The sequence below is a fragment of the Melozone crissalis genome, unplaced genomic scaffold (genome assembly GCF_028551555.1).
Source record: "Melozone crissalis strain CALT ecotype California unplaced genomic scaffold, PUWL_Pcris_2 ptg000045l_1, whole genome shotgun sequence".
Lineage (NCBI taxonomy): Eukaryota > Metazoa > Chordata > Aves > Passeriformes > Passerellidae > Melozone > Melozone crissalis.
In genome coordinates, this window is record NW_026535823.1 from 28,680,199 (window position 1) to 28,696,961 (window position 16,763).

Consider the following 16,763-nt stretch of genomic DNA (forward strand, 5'->3'; position numbering starts at 1 on the left):
TATCAAATTTTAACTTTGGAGCACGACTCTGGGATATTATGTTCAGAAGTGTGTGGAGCTTTTGAAGCCGAATTTCCTTGGATTTAATATATCCCTTTCAGAACTTTCCCTTTAGATGGAAATTCATTCTGAGGCAGTAATATTATATGTTATTTCTAAAACTCTGAAGTTTATAAAGCACATAATGAAATTTAAGTCTTTAGCCCAGGTGGAGTCACGAATTAGCATTGAGCTCTCTGCAAACAGCAGGGCTGGTTGCCCTTTTTGTGCCTTTGCATCATTTTGGATAAACCATGGATTGTGGCATGAAACAGCTGCAGAGCCATGGCAGTCACACTTTTCCTGGGAATGCAATCCTTCCTTGGCAGGGGAAAATGCTGGTGCTGGAAGTGTGGGAGAAAGCTGACCATGGCCTGGAGATATTTCCTCAGAAAATTCATGGGTCTGGTCTATCTGTGCGGGAACAAAGGATTCCTTTTGAAGTGGTTATTATCTGGAACGTAGCAATGGCACAGCATTAATCACAGCGAGTGACAGAGAGGGGTTTTATTTTTAAACCATTTAGGATCATCATTCTTTAGTTATGAATTTTGCCATCTCAAATCCTCAGGCCAGTTTCATACTCAGCCAAATTTATCTGATTCCAAATTACCAAATGTCTTAAATAAACTCAATACGCTGAATCAGTCGCTCCTGTGATGCTGCACAACATGAGTTTTCCTACTGTTGCTTTTGCAACATATTTATTCTGCAGGATATTTTAACCACCAGCTCAATGTTTGATAAAGCTGTTGAACATAAATTGAACTAACTCCATCCTGGGTAATAAAGGCAATGAGAGGAAAAATAAAACACAGTGAGGAGAATTAATCTGTTACTACTGTCTTCTGTTGCCTGTATTACATCAAAGAAGTGCTGCTGGGGAGCATCATCTGGAAGTCCAGGAATTAGAGCAGATGCATGGTCACAGCTTGTGCCAACCTGTGCCTGTGCACATGGACTTTTCTGGTTGTCAGAGCAGGTGAGGGAGCCACTGGAGTTCAGGCATTGCCTACTGGGCAGCCCCCAGTAGCTCCATCACCTCTTAAATGTGTTTTCTCAGGGCTGCTCCTCTGTGTTTCAGGTGGGTCTTGCCTGCCAGAAGGAAAATTCTGTTTATGTAGCATGTTATGGAGGTGACACGCTCTTTGCCCCTGTTAGGAAAAGTTTGCTTTTTCCCCTGAATCTAAACCAAAAGTCGCACCCGGTGAAAGAATATAAATGCTCTTTTTATTTGGGAAAACACATAGCAGGAGTCAGTCACTTTCCCAGGCCAGTTGCAGGTAGAGCTGGGGTCCAAATTGGCACAGCAGGGAAGCAAGCAGGAATTTCCAGCTGAACTGTGGCTAATGCACACTGTGCTATGTGACATCTCAGCTGCTGAGCCCCTGAGCGTGTTTTGACCAAGGAGATGAATTTGAGCAGAACAAGGGTTCAGGTGTGACTGCTCAGGGGCAAAAGGCTTTTCAAGAGTCAGCACTTTCTGGCTTATCTGACAGGCAGACACTTGGCCTTAGTGCTTACTGGTACAGGCAGAGTGTGTTTCATACCCATTAGCTGCTTTTCCTTCCAGAAATTGACTTGTCCTGGAAGCTCTGCCAAGTGCTTTACATGCAAGCCCATCACTGATGAGCAGCTCACGAGCTCACGCTGCCTGCAAAGCCACAGCTGAGTCCAGGCTGCTTTGAATTCCCTTTCCATACTCCAGAGAGCAAGCACCAGGATTTTGTGAGCCCAGAGCAAAAAAAAAATGGAAACAATGGAAGTGTTCAGCGGTGTTTCCTTTGGAGATGCTCGGCGCTGATTAGATCTCCTGCACAGCAGGTATCCACCTAGCAAAGAGCTTAGCAAGAGCTGCCAGGGCGGCCCTGAAACGTGAAGGGATTTTTAATTCCATCTGTCACACACACAGCTCCTTGCAAGGCTTCCAAAAATCACATAACCCCGTGCCCAGCCCCGGCTCTGAGAGCCAAGGCCTTTTGTTTATTGTCTTTGGGCCTGGTGTGCCTGCAGCTGTGCTGGTGGCAGCCCCAGCCCCTCTGACAGACCCCTCGGTGGGGATGGGCACCTTCCCATGCCCAGAACTTCATTTCTTGGAGGGATGGCGGCAGAAGGTCGTGGGCATCTTGTCCCTGTGCCTGAAGTGTCCTCATGGAGCCTGCTGGTGGCCATGCCCTGTGAAATGTCCCCCTGGGTGGGTTCTCCCCACACTGCCACCGCCAAAGGGGTGACTTGTCCTTCACACCTGGACTATTGACTGTGATGACATTCTCATGGCCAAAGTCTTTCCTAAATCCCACAAACTCTTTCTGGGCGCCAGGGAAGATTCTATACCAGTTATGAGAGGTTTCTTTCAAAGTCTCAGACTGGTACCATCTTTTTTGTTCCCGTTGCACATCTGCTGCTCCTCATGCCAGAACTTCTATGTTGCAGCAATGTGGGTGCTTTCAGGTGGCAGGAGGAGTGAGAGGGAGGGTGGAAAGCTGTACATGACACTTGTGGACCTCCAGTCAGCCCCTTTATTGGAGCAACAGCACCAAATTAAACCTACGGTGCATAAAATAATAATAACGCAAATCCAACTGGAGTCACACCCATCCTTCAGTCATAAACAAAAACATGAAGCTGAGAGTTTCTCTGAACTCCAGACATGCTACCAGAGATGTGAAAACAGCAGAGGGGAAAAGATTCTCTTTCCAGCAGATTTCTGGATCTGCAGCTCACGTCCCCTCGGCGAGCAGCTGCCGTGGGGCGGTGGCACACACGCCGTGGAATGTCTCTGGCACAGGGGCCTTTTTCAGCTGATGTTTTCCTAGAAGGCCATGCCAGGAGACATATTTGTGTTTATTGCCAGGGCCGGGAGCTGCCTGCAGGTGCTGATTATTGACCGTTCCTCCTCCACAAGGGAGCCAGTGTGTGAGGCACCCTCTGCCCTGCCTGGGAGTCACCATGGCGCTCCCAGCCCTTCCCTGCAGCTGGGAGTGAGCTGTTTGGGTTGGCCTTGGTGGCACAGATGGTGCCACCTGTGGCAGGCTCTGCCAGCAGGACGGATCCCAGGCAGCTGGGAGGTCATTCCTGGCAGGGGGAAGCCAAAATCCCATTTGCACTTACACCAGACTCCCCAGGCTGACAAATACCTTTGGCTGCTCCCACGCCCTGCCTTGGGCCTGATGGACTTGCAGAGGAGGCCTGCTCAGCCCTGAACATGGCCCGGCCTAACTTTGGGAGGAAAAAAGCATTCAGCTTCCTCCCAAAAACCAGAGCAACCTGATTCCCAAGGTTTCAAAGTGCCTGCAGATCTGCTTGCCTTACCCATAACATGATGACCCTCTCCTGTCCCATGAGAGGGTCACCAGAGACACTGAGCCCTCCCCAGATGAACATTTATTTCCTGCAGGGATTTTCTCTGGCAACACCCAGCATGCCAGACTCAGTGATGTTAGGTTGGTTTTGCACACAAGTGATGAAATCCAGAGTATAAACTGGGATTTTTCACTCCTGATGGCTATCGGATGAAGAAAAATAACTTCTGGCTTTCTTCTGCCCTCTCTGTTCCCAAACAAGAAGCATTTATTATAAAATTTTTTAATTAAGATTTAGGCTGATAAAGCAAAATTGCTGCCTCACCCTGTACTGCTGTTGCTGAAAAGACAGCTGAACATGATTAGTAAAGGAAAAGTTTGGCCTTGATGATCTACTCTTCATTTTTTCACTGTGTTCTTTGCTGGTGTCCAATAAAATAATAGAATGTAAATCACAGCAGCCTAAAGGCTCAGGGCGAGATTCCCTGACAGGTGGCCTTGGAGCAGGCAGGGATTTGGGAAGATTCTTGCAGTGTGACTAAAATTGTCACATTCTGACTTTGTCAAATTTATGTGAAAAAGAAAATTATGGAGTCTTTGCACCTGAAGCTATAAAGTGGCTCATGCTCCCTTGAAACAGAGCCAGCACTTATTTGAAATTTGTCCACCTCAGGGACTGTTGTTTGAACTGAATAATAAAAGCCAAATTGAGGCAAATTCGCCACATGGCAGGGATAGATGTGAAAGGCTTGTGTTGAGCTTTTTCATATGTTTGGTGTGGTTGTTTCTGCCCTGTGTTGGTGTGACACTGAGCCCAGTCAGGAGATCCACAGCCATGCATTTTTGTTTAAAGAAATGGCAAGCCCATGTATTTTCCAAGAAAATTCTCTAATTTGCTGATTTTTTTTTTCTGAGATCCTTTGGGAAGAGGAGTCGAGCTTGGTAGGAAATCTAAATTTGAAAGTTTGTGTAAAACATATTTAAGGGCTTTTTGTTTTCAAACAATAACATTCCCGAGAAATATTAAAAAGAAATACATATCTTTCTTTCTTGTTTATTTTTTTGTAATTTTTAGATCAACACCCGTCATTTTCATTAGTGCTCTATGACCCAGTTCATCACTAACATGCTGAAAATTAAACATCCACTGAAGTACTTCACTAAATCAGGGGTTGGAGCTCCCTAATGACAAGTACATGCACACTCCACCAGCCAGCCACATGATTTTTTTTGCATCTATTTATGTCCTTTCTTCCTCCAGTGCAGAAAACCATGCCAAGATGCATTTTGCACCGGCCTACCGCACACTGAGATTTCTCCTGCTCCCAGACCCCTGACAGAGAGCACTTTTGCTATCATTTACTACTTTAATATAACTTTTTTTTTCTTTTTCCCCTTTCTGTGTTTCACAACATTTAGCAACTCCCCGCTGGCTGTGATGGCCCAGTTTGGCACTGGTGGAGGAATCCCAGGCATGCTCCACCAGCCCCTCCTGACCTGTGGGCAGGCTTCAGGCTGCCACCCTCACCTCTCCCCTTCATTTTTTGGGGGGCAGAGCTGGGTGAAGCCCAATTTTTCTGTCTCACTTTGATATCTCAGGGTTGTTTCTCCCTCTCCATCTCACTGAGAACCAACGGGTCTCGTTGGGAATGGGTGAGTGGGAGAGGGAAAGGAGGAGAACAAATACCCTGGTGAGGGAAATGCTCGTGCTGCCAGCTCTCGGCTCCATTCCCAGCCCTAAAGGCTGTGCCTGTCACATCCCAGCTGCCTCCCCACCCCAGGCTGCAGGATGCTCTCACAAACTCCCTTTCTGGGCATGACCAAAAATTCCTCTTTGCAAAAAAGAAGTGGGAGCAAACCCATCATGTTCCTCCAGTTTCCATCTCAGTGCATTGGTATTTTTCCACCTCCAAAAGCATTTCATAAGATCCTTCCAGCCCATTCTCTCCTGTGGCCTTTAAAAGCCATGTCAGTCACCCAGAGTTGTTTCAGTAGCTGGTCCCAGAGGAGTGGGTTCAACTCTGTTGGTTCCAATGGCACCTAATTTGTATGGATGAGTGTTTGCATGTCTACAGATACATATAATGCTTTGGAAGACATTTATGGGCCTGATATAATTAAACCCAGTGGTTTTATATTCCTTCATATTGGCATAGTGGAGATGTTATGAGAATACCAGCTCTTTCCTTATGGAAAAGTCTTAGAGAATGTAATAAGAAAACAATGACCATTCTTAGGCTTTGGAGGTTTTTGAATATGGTTTAAAACTGAATTACATCATTGCAGTTCTATAGAATGTCTTAAAAAGTCATTGCAAGAGGGGATCATTCTCTATCAAATTTTAGAGATTACACAGCCATTTCCATAGATTATTTCATTTCTCTCCAATTCTACTGGTTGCACTCCTATTAATTTCTGTGGGGTTTTCCCATATGGCACATATTATTTTGGCCATAAAACTACTCCCTGAGGCAAAAAGGCACTCAGCCTCAGTTCAGCCCGATGAAATCCCATTAGCTTCCAGAAAGACTGAGTCAGGTTTGCAAAATCATTTTGTGTCCTTGTTCCATACATGCGCTCCAGTGCTGTGCACATGGATGTTCCCTGCCCTGAGGAGGGCACAGCCCCAAATTCGAGATGTTTGAGTTCCTGTGTGCGGTTTAGGAGGCGTGCCAGAGCACATCACACTTAGTGGCATATTGAAGAGATTAGTGGTGTGATCAATTAAAATGTTTTCAATTTTAAGCAGCTTTTTCTTCCAAGCTTCCCCTCCTTCGCTCTGTCCCTCTGCCCCCTCCCTCCAGCAGTGTTTATGATGTGTTATGAGCCACCATAACACATCTCCTCCTCTCCTGCCTCCAGGGCCAGTGCTGGATCAGCCTTGTGGCCATTTGGGGCTTCCCCTGTGTCCCTGTGGCTCAGCCACCCTTGGGAGCACATTTCCACCCACACTGGTGTCCCATGGAGCCCATGAGGTTGAAGAAACCCCCCTGACCATCAGCCTTGGCCAGGAGCAGCCTGATCACAGAATCACAGAATTTCTGGGTTGGAAGAGACCTTTAAGATCATTGAGTTCAACCCATGTTCTAACACCTCAAGTAGATCATGGCACCAAGTGCCACATCCAGTCTTTTTTTAAACACATCGAGGGATGGTGACTCCACCACCTCCCTGGGCAGATGATTAATCCAGTATTTGACCACTCTTTCTGTGAAAAACTTCCTCCTTAATTCTAGTCTGGATCTCCCTTGGCGCAGCTTGAGACTGTGTACTTTTGCTCTGTCTGTTGTTGCTTGGAGGAGACCGACCCCCAGCTCACCACAGCCACCCTTCAGGAAGTTGATCCGTTCCCTTAGGAGAAGCTGCTGTCCCAAGAGGTGCAACCAGCACTAATCAGGGTGAATGATGTACCCCAGGGGCTCACACACCTTCCCTGTGCTTTGGGATACCAGGAGAGCAATTCCCTGCTTGCTGCTGATGTGCTGTGGTGGGTGCGTGGGTGGGTGGGATGCCTTTCAGCTTTCACCTTACCATTGACCTCGTGATTTATTTTGATTAACCTAAGCCTACTGAATTCCAGCCCTTCTTGTAGAGAACCTGCAGCACAAACCCCAGGCCTAATTCGGGCAAGCACAGCGCGCGGCTTCGCTTACGTTCGTTTTGCAGTGATTTATTTTTTCTTCTCATACCCTTATGAAAGTGGACACCACCCGTGGATGGTGGGGTCAGACTTCACCTTCTCTTGCATGTGCTTAAGTAAGCAAATGTCTTTGAGGGAACTTCAAAGCAGGGGATTGGGAGCAGGGCAGATTTTGAGCCCTGGAATGAACAGCTTGGCATGTTGAGGTTGAACCCCAGCACGGCACTGGATGTGTGGGTGTCTTGGACGTAGCAGGGTGTAATATTAGCCCAGAAGAAAGCATGATTCTGGCATAGGTTGGTACAGCTGCACCTTTGCCAGTGGGCTGGTTTTGATTTCCAGAGGACGAGACCTAGTCCTTAATCTGCCATTTGAGGTTTTAAACTTATCCAATGTGGGGTGTAGAATGTCTCAACCTGCACAAAGTGGCCAAACCCTTCATTTCGAGGAAGCTGCACCTTTTGCTTCCAGAAGAGCATCTGATCCCTTGAAGCCTGGCTAGGAATCACTTAACAGTGGGAATTTACTCCTGTAGCAGCACAAATAATTTACGGCGAGGCTTTTGCCATTATTATTCCGCTGCATTTCTTCGAGATACAAAATTATTTTATATTGCATATTTTCCCATGCCCTTTCCCTGCTTACACTGTCTGCCTCGACTCGTTGCTAATGACTTTTGTTGACAAGCTCAGCGCATTTTGATAAGTCTTCTGCCAAAGTGTCTCTAATAAAAATAAGAAGAATGACAAGTGGAACAGCGCAAAGAGGATTCCAACAGCAACAACCGAAGGTTAAAGCAGCATAAAACGGGGGAAAACATAACAAAAACAGAACACAGTGAGCCCAGATTGCCTTTGTTAAGAATATTTAATGCTTAATTTTGTTTTATAACCCTGGCTCTCAAGCTATCCGCACAGCTTACATTCCCTTGTTTTGCAGTTGGAGGAATTTGCCTTCAGTTTCTGTTGGGGCAGGGGGAGCTCTGTGTATGTATTTTGCACCTTCAGCCTTTGACCTCGTTGGATTTTTGGTCTTGGAAGGGTCAGAGCAAGGAGGTGTCTCCTGTGCCTGTGGCTGGAGGAGGGCTCCCAGCCCCTCAGCACAGCTTCCTGCCAAAGGACAGAGATCCCACGGCGCTGAGGTGGGGCAGATATAATGGGGAGAGTGTAGCCAAGCATTTGGGACATTTCCTGGCTTGGCACACCCAGCTCTGCACCAGCTGGGGGTGCATATCTGGCGCTCTGCACAGCTGGGGAGAAGGGGTGAGAACCTGCTCAGTTCCCAGGCACAGCACCTGCTGTTCCTGGCAGGGCATTGAAGCAGGGAGTGGGAACAACCCTCAGCCCTCACTCCTCATCCCACGGAGCCCTTCCCTGACTCCTCCACCACCACTGCTCAGTTTTGGATGGCACCTGTGATTTCTCAGCTCTGTGCCTCTGCCTCCTCCACATGGAAGAAGAAAATAATTCCTGAGTGACTTTGCCTCTGTTTGGGCTTCACCAGGTGGTGATGCCACAATTGTTAAGGGATGACCTCTTTGCAGGGAAATCAGGGGTTGGCTGGGGTTTGTGTCTTAGGGATGTAAGGAGAAATAAATGTACAACTGAAGCAGCAATGGATGATTTGATGGGAGATTTCAGTGCAGGCAGTAAATGCATTGCCCCATGTTAGACCTTGGTGCCGTCAGCTGGGACTGAGTGCAGGGAAAATCAGCGACAGAACCAGTTAATACTCATGAAACAGCCCTGTTTGAAATTCTGGAGCTTTCTGCCGAATTTAATAAATCTTTTCAGCTGTTTCACAGAAGGCTTTGACAACCTTTTCAAAGATGCAGGAAGGCCAGTGTATCCAAGCAGCTTTAGAGCCCTTGGCCCAGGATGGGGCTGAGCACAGCTGTGCCTGACCCCGCCGTGAGAACCAGAGAGGGGCTGAATTCTCCATTTGTTAGCGCTGGGAAGGTCCTGGTTTGGCTCTTCTCCACTGTGAAAAGTCCCTTTTGAAGCAGTGAGGGCTGGAGTTACAGGTGTCCCAGGCTGGGATCAGGGACAGCAGCAGCTGCAGGGAGGGCTGGCCCCACTGCTGTGTCCCTGGTGTCACCTATGGGCCCTCACCAGGGCTGCTGTCCAGGACACTTTTAGCAGCTCATGGGAACCACCATTTGAAATCATGTTTTAATGTAATGCCTTTTAGTCAGGAGCAAAGGATTAGATCTGGATTCCTCTCCTCATGCCACAGAAGATATTTTTAGTGCCCTTGAAGCCAGCTGGATTTTCTGCAGAGGGGAGGACTCTGCCCTCTCCTGTAAGGTTTTTCCAGCACTGCCCACACCAGTGCTGTGAATTGCTCCTTCTGCTTGTTCAATTTTGCCCCAGTGGAACTTTTGGAACTTGTTCAAGTCAGTTCAGTTTTTTAAAAGGGAATTTAGGCACCGTTTTTCCTTGGAATTAAGCTCTTAGGCTCTTCACCTGCCTGACACCAAGCTGCCAGCTCCCATGGGGTCTGTGTATGAAATTCCCTCAAGTCATAGGGGAGTCTTTGCCCTACAACAAAGTTCAGGTGTGTGGGTCCAGGACATGTGGGCATCTTCTTGGAGGATGTTGTAAAAGACTTCTGGGATGAAGTGTTGTGGGGATAGGGAACCCTTTGCTGTGCTCCCAGTCGTTCCATGAGGCTACAGGGACATTTGGGATGGTGCTAAACTGAGCTTCCAAGGAATGAGAGCTTCAGGAACTCAGACTGTGAGTCCTTCTTGACCAGATTCTATGCTCAAGAACGTTGATTACAACCAGTCTAGATTAAACTTGATTTCTTTTTGATACCTGAACCCTCAACAGGACAATCCTGTCCTGCAGGGAACCAATGCTAGAAGGATAAAGCCCAATCCCAAACCAATTTTGAGCAAAACTCTCGGAACCAGGACGGTGTAGAAGGGTTTATAGCTTAAATGAGCCCAAAACAGGAGTGCAGGCATCCATCAACTCAGCAGGTAACAAATCTCCTTGCTTTCAGAGGTGGATGTTGTCATTGCTTGGCTTCGTGGCACCAGAACCTGGCTTGCAGGAATGGGTTTGTGTGTCTGCCTTTCCTCCCCTGGCTCTTTGCAGGGATCCAGTGGCTGATCTCACTCAGGTCTCATCCCTGCCCTGCAATTCCTACATTTCTCACCACCTGCAGCTCCCATGGATGTTTGCTTTCTCCTGCCTTGGGCTGGTGGCATTGAGCTCCTGCTGGCACAGACCTTGGATCCCATATTTGTAGGGTCCCAGCCTTGGGGCTGATCCTGGCTCCAGGAAAGATCTGGGCAGAGGCTCTGCCATGATGTGCTAGGGCTCAGTCCCCACCCTGTGCCCCAAGCATGATATGGTGCTTTCTCCTTTCTACCCTTCGTAAAAGGTTAATTTATGGTTAATTCGGTTGTTCTGCAAATTTATATCAAACACCTTCATTTTGACCCTGTGAAAACAGATTTGTAAAAAAAAAAAAACCAGCTGAATTTCAACAAGTTTGATTCAGAAAACTTTTCTTTTCTTTTCTTTCTTTTTTTTTTTTTTTATTTGAGACATCTCTTTAAAAAATCCTCCGAAAAAAATCTGCTTTTCAATCCAAACTTTTTGTTTGGTTTTGTTTTTTGTTTCTTTTTCCTGGAATATCCTTCAATTTCCCTAATACAACCAAGAGTATCTTTCCTGCCTCCCTCTAAAAACAGTCTGAAAAGAAAATATATAATCTAATTTTGGGCTGAGAAAAGCCATTGATTCATCTCAGCAGAAAAAGCTGCGTGCTTCTCAGTTCTCCAAAGAAAATCTTTCCCTTTTTTCTGTTTCTTTTTCTCTTTGTCCCACGGTTTTCCCCCTTTGTTCCATAAGGTCGACTTGGGACAATTCCTCCCCTCCCCAGTTTTCATTATTACACAAGCGGACCAGAAAAAACAGCCATTCCGTTGCTCCAACCACAATCTAAATGAGAATGAGAAGATATTTCAGCTGTTTCTCTTGGTTTCCATTTTTTCCCCAGTTTCTGGCTCAGTAGCTCCCAGAACCTATTACACTAATTGTTCTTTTCCAAAATCTGACTGTCAACAAAAGGCAGGGGACCAGTCTAACAATTTTGACTGGAATTTCCACTACTTTGGTGTATTCCTGGTTTTGATTTTCACAAACTTGTTTGCCCCCCGAGAAATTTGACATTTTGAGACATTTCCCAAACTCAAGTTTGGTCCCATAAACTCTTCCTGTGACAAACATGAAATTCATTATCACAAGTGACACTTCATGGTGGGGTAGACACAAATGTCTTCCTCATTATACGACTTCCAGTGTGTGATGGGAGAATTAAAGTGTTTGTGGGGAATTATATGGAATCAGGATGAGGTCGAGCCAATGGTGTGAGCTCCTCAGTGCAAACCCAGCTCCTCATGTTTCCAGAGGAACTTTTCTCCCACATATATACTTAATTCCTGGCCAAAATGCCCCTTTTCCAGCCAAAATTTGTCTTGCAAATGCAATGCACATTGTCAAAGGGAATGCTTGGGCTTTGTTCAAGACAATTGTTTGTCAATATGTTTTTCCAGTGTTCCCCTAGTAGGAAAGGCCTCTCCCAGCAGCACTTTAACTGCTTGGTTGTGTACAGGATGCTGAAACACGTGGCAGAAACAACAAACTGGTACAACGACATCTTTATATTATGGGCACTGAATTGTTTGAGTTACTGAGTGAAGTCAGATCTGTGTTTATCTACATTCTGCATCACCCACTGGCACACTCAGCTTGCAGTAAATAGAATAAATCAGCTGCTTAAAATTAGGCACTTGCTTAAGGGCTCTGTTAAAGCACAGCTTAAATGCTACTGCAGATTTAGGAGGGACTTGAATTTCCCTAGCAGAGAGATGTGGGAGTGGGATAGGGGAACCTCTGCTTGGACAACCCCAGCGAGACCAAACCAAACCCAAGCGAAGCCCTTCTTAACCATTTTCCTCTCATTCCCCTTCACATTTCTCCTCCCTTTTGTCTCCCCCAAGCCCAGAGCCCCTGATAAAATGGAACAAACAAGAGCCCAGGGTAATTGTTTGCAGCGCTGGGGAAGGTTTTTGTGACGTGTCCCAGTGCTGGTGCCGCGAGCCAGGCGCTGGCAGCTGGTTCCACTTTGGAGCCGTGTACGAGCTCGCGGCTCAGGCAGTTGTTGCACATTAACAAACCTCTGTCACTCTGGGGCTCTGCCTCTGCTCCCACTCCGTTGAGTTTTGGTTTTCTTCATTTTTTTTCTATTTTTTTTTTAATTATTATTATTATTTTCTTTTCTTTCCTCTTTTTGCTGTTTGCAGAATGAATAAAGATCTTTTCGCGAGCAGGAATAAGGCCCTGGACACTCCTGGCTGCTGCTCTCCCTGTGCTACCACTCCTTCATTTGTATAAATTTAGCAGGGGGTCCAGGAGCTAAAATAGGAAGCACATGGTTTTGTGACTTTACAATTGAAATAAAGAAATCTAATATGACAGAAGAAGCATGTTGTTTATGGAACTACAGATTTCAGTGAAGGCCATCCCTACCAAATCATAATTAAAATTACCATAATGACCCCTGAGTTTCATTTGTTGGGCTGGGAGGAAGGAAAATACGGATATTTTCAGTGGGTTCTGCTGAAACAATTTATTGAGAGCCACAGCTGGTTTTAATGTGCTGATGAGCTGGGAAAATAGTCAAAATTGTACTCCAGTCAAGTGACTGTGTAATATCTGAGGGCAGAACCAGACCAAAATCTCTGTCATTTTATTTAATCTAATGAATAGTGTTTTGTAACTGCAAAACATAATTGCTCTGCACATATGTTACACGCATACTTCACTAACAACATCCACAGTGCCACCAGTGGAACCAATGAAAACACTTTCAGCCTGATTTATTTAACCCTTCTAAATTTTGTCAGGACTTCTTTGGAATAAACCAAATATTTGGTATGGAGATCTTCAGCAGCGTGCATGCATGCTATTGGAAGGAAACTTGTGTTCCTTGAAATAAAAATACTGGAATTTTTCACAAGGAAGACATTTTTACAAAATTATTTATACATTTTTAAGTAGATCTCAGGTTTTACACTGGATTTGCCTTTGAAGTCAGAGACACAAAACTAATCAACTTTAAAATTAGCACATAAAATTAATGATCGCTGGAGTTGGCAGGCTGGCTGGAAAACCAGGACTCTTCTGGTATTTTCATTTGGAAAAAGCTTCAAAGCTACTGCCTGTGTTTGACATTAGAACTAAGAGCCGAAGAGTGAGGGAGAAAAAAGCAAAATGCCTCCCAAATATCAGGTGCAAAGCAAACTCATGGGACAGAAAACCCCACGCTGTGTTTGGAGCCTCAGATTTGGAGAAATCACTGAAAGCAAATCTTCTTGCAAACCTCTGAGTCCAAGATTTTGTTGATTGTTCATTTGTTGGGGTTTTGCTTGGGTTTGTTTTGTGGTGGTTGTTGTTGTTTTTCTTTAGCATTTGTTTGTGAAAGCAAACAAGGGGATGGTTTGGGGGCAGAAATAGAAGAAGCCACATGATAATTCATGGTAAATCCATAGCTGTGCCTTCCACAGAAGAACCACACATCTGCAGGAATGACCAGCTTGTGTTATGAAGGCACTTATTGATTTGGCTAAACCTGCTTAAAAATCTGAAATCTGCTGCTTCCCTGAAGAGGCTCAGACTTGCTCACCCACCTTCTGACCAAACCCAGCAGCTCAAGCATTTTATTGCACTTTTTGTGTTTTCCCAGTAAAACACAGCAAAATTTTCTGGGAGGGGGGCACCAGAGCACAACAAAAAACTACCTGCTTTATCCCTTCATTAGTGGAAAATTAAGTTCTCCCTGTGCTGTGAGGAGCCAGCTGGGTGTGGGGCTGGTGATGGAAGACAGCTGCAAACAAATGTGTTGAGTGAATTAATGTAGTGTGTGATGGTGGAAAAAGAGCTCAGCTCTGCGGGACGGATTTGGTTATCACGGGTTGAGCAAGGCTGGGAGAGGGGCAGCAGAGACTGCCTGCAAGCTCAGCTGCAAACTCTGCACGAGTGCTTAAAAAAAAAGAGAAGGAAAGGATGTCACGAGAGAGAGGAAAAACGGAAGAGAATATGAGTTTGGAGCAGAAAAAACTGGCAAAATATGAGTTGCTATAAGTTGGATTCTTGTTTTCTCTAGTGGATTTGGCTTCAAATGCAATTAGCTTCTTGTCACATGCTGGGGCAGCTGTGCCAAACGGTTCAACAACACATTATTTTTGTCATTGCACAAAAGGTGATATTGAGCCCAGAATAACTGTTTCCATTTATGACTTTGGCTTTTGGCCTAAGCTCAAAGGAAGTGAAGGAAAAAAATAAAGAAAAAAAGTGATATCCTTTTCTGAAGGTCTTGGGGCACTTGAGTTCTCAGATGTTGATGTGCAAGAAAGTTTACTAGGGTCCCAGTGTCAATAGAAAAGCCAGATCCCTGATAGCTTTATTTGGGTTGTTTGGCTGTTCACTGGGAGGAAAACCCAGCACAGAAACTCTGTGGGATCAGGAACTGAGGCCACAGAGGTCCTTTAGTCCTACACCTACCAAAGCCATTTCTGAGGTGTCAGCAGCTTCAGGAGGAAGAGGAAGACCGAGTGGCCAAGATCTGTGTGTGCTACCAACCCACCAGCTCTAAGCATTATTCCAGTCCCCACCGAGGCACAGCCTCAGAAATGTTTCTTAAACACTCCAGGAAAATATTTTGGTCCCTTAACGTGCTCACATGACACAGCAAGAAGGGTGACAGAGCTCCTGCCTGCTAAAAGAAATTAGTGTTTAACCTGAATATTGATGAAGCCAGCAAATCCTGCTGGCCAGGCTGCAATAACCAGAGGCACCCACAGGGATAAATGCCAGGTAAAAAAGGGTTTTGCTTGCAGGGGAAGGGAGAGCACACTCAGGCTGGAGGTACATATGGAAATGGATTTAATAAACACCTACTGAGTCTCCCTTCTATTCCCCTGCCTGCAAATACCCACCATGGTATTTTAATCATGATGTTTTTAATAATACAAGAAAACCTTACTAATAATTCCATTTTGGAATGTTTCTGCTTAGTGAACTCCAGTTAAACTTGACACAAAAGTGTTTGCTTTAAAATTGTGTGTGGACCATGCCAGTCCACGGAGGTGATTCATTTGCTAGCTAATTAACAAATGTCTAATGTAAATTTAACATTCACTTTGACTTACATTCCTGCAACCCAAACTTCTTTTTGATTGGGGTAGCTGTAAGTGGAAGCCAAATATTTTCCTTGGTGGAGCCAAGGGGATGGCATACGCTACTCGTTTAGATTTCCATTTCCTTTGCATCTTTTCAGGGGCTGAAATTCAGGCGTTAACGTTTCCGAACACAAAGTCATTTTTGTATGAAAATTTGCAAATAAACCCCCCAAGATTTTGCAGTACTGCTAGAAACCGAGCTCTTTCATTGGCAAAAAAAAGAAAGTGCCCTGTGAGGTTCTGCCTGTTCCTTCTCCCCAAATTCCTGGTGAATACATAATTACCCAATTTGGCTTTAAGAGGAGTTTTTGCCTTTCCTGTGCTGAGCATCTCTGTGAGCTGGATAACCAAGCCAAGCCATTGCTCAGTGAAGAGGAGCTTTGGCTCCTGGTCACCTCTCAGCCTCAATAATATCCCCATTCTCCCAGATGGTGCCTTTTTATTATTTTTTTCCCCAGGCATTAAAGTTTCTGGACTATGGTAACACTGACCGTGGCATAAACAGGATCATAGCTTTCCCAAAGGCCCATGTAAGAAAATAAACAACTTAATCCTGGAAAGAGACAGCAGGCTCCTGCAGCTGACCAGGAATCTACTCCTCAGTGGCTGGGATATGCTGGGTAAATGATGGTAAAATAAAAATGAGATGCTTGAGGGGGGTTTGGGGGTGTAAGGCTGAGGTTTGGGGCATCAACAGTCTGGATTTCAATGCCTCCTGTCACAGGGCTGTGCACCATGAGCCCTGTCTGCTGCTCAGGGAGCGGCTTCTGGTTATTTCCCTTTGCTTCTGGAATGTTCCCTGAGTGGGCAGGGCTCTGTGGGAATATGGGACATGCCCACATTCACCGGTGTTCCCTGGCAAGATCTGGTGCAGTTTGAATCCCCTCAGGAAATGTCCAGAGGCAGCAAACAGAGCTACAGACAGAGCCAGCGTGAGGCTGGATGTGGGAAGCCTGCCCCTCTTCCAGAACCTTCCAGCCTCAATTCCTCCCCCCTGTCATCAGGTTGGGCTCCCAGGGCTGAAGGAGAAAGGTTTCTGGCCTGGACACCCACCCCATATGTTGCAGCAAGAGCTTCTTCAGCTTAAATGCTGGGAAACCCATGGTAAGCATCCATCATTTCATTTTTTAAACTATTTTTTTTTTTAAGGGAAGGATTGCAATTTTATGGAACATCTTGATGTTAATGTCCTACTCCAACTGGCCAGCTTTTCCTGTCTCCCTTGTGGGGAAATACTTTCTTAATGGAGCTGTATTTTGGGAAGCCTGTCCTAGGAAGTGTGAGGCAAGGAGCTCAGGCCTCTCAATGGCATTTCTATCACTTCTGCTGTTTCACATTGCAAGTTTGGAAAGGTGACAGAGATATAATTTCTTTCAGTTTCCAGCTCATCAAGGCAGAGCAAAAGCTGCTGAATCCCATCATCCCATCAGGGGCTGCTGTGAAGGGCAATTCAGTCACGTTCCTGAAGAGCATGGGAATCACCTGATGAAAGCCATATGCTGGTGCTGCGCTCATCTAACACAGG